Genomic DNA, 333 nt, shown 5'->3' on the forward strand with positions numbered 1-333 from the left:
AGAAAAGGATATTCCAAAAACACGTGACTGTCAGGAGTTTTTGGACTTACTCAGTAAGGTCCACAAAAGAGGAAAAATTAACAGACATGTCCCTGCATATCTCACTCCAAACTGTAAGACCTGGCGCTAGTAGTGTTAAAGCTAACATTGCACAGGCAGAATGATGTCTTTGACCCACCTGCTCCTCCCTGTGCAATAAAACGAAGAAATGGAAGTGAAGTCAAACCATACAATCAGAGAAGTGTATATAAAACATTTTTTTCCCAAGCAGACTGTTTTATGTTGTTCTATTTTGTATACATGTTACTGTAATTAAAGGAAAACTTCAGGACC

This window comes from Neopelma chrysocephalum, unplaced genomic scaffold, assembly GCF_003984885.1.
Source record: "Neopelma chrysocephalum unplaced genomic scaffold, ASM398488v2 Primary Assembly neopelma1_61b, whole genome shotgun sequence".
In the NCBI taxonomy this organism is placed as follows: domain Eukaryota; kingdom Metazoa; phylum Chordata; class Aves; order Passeriformes; family Pipridae; genus Neopelma; species Neopelma chrysocephalum.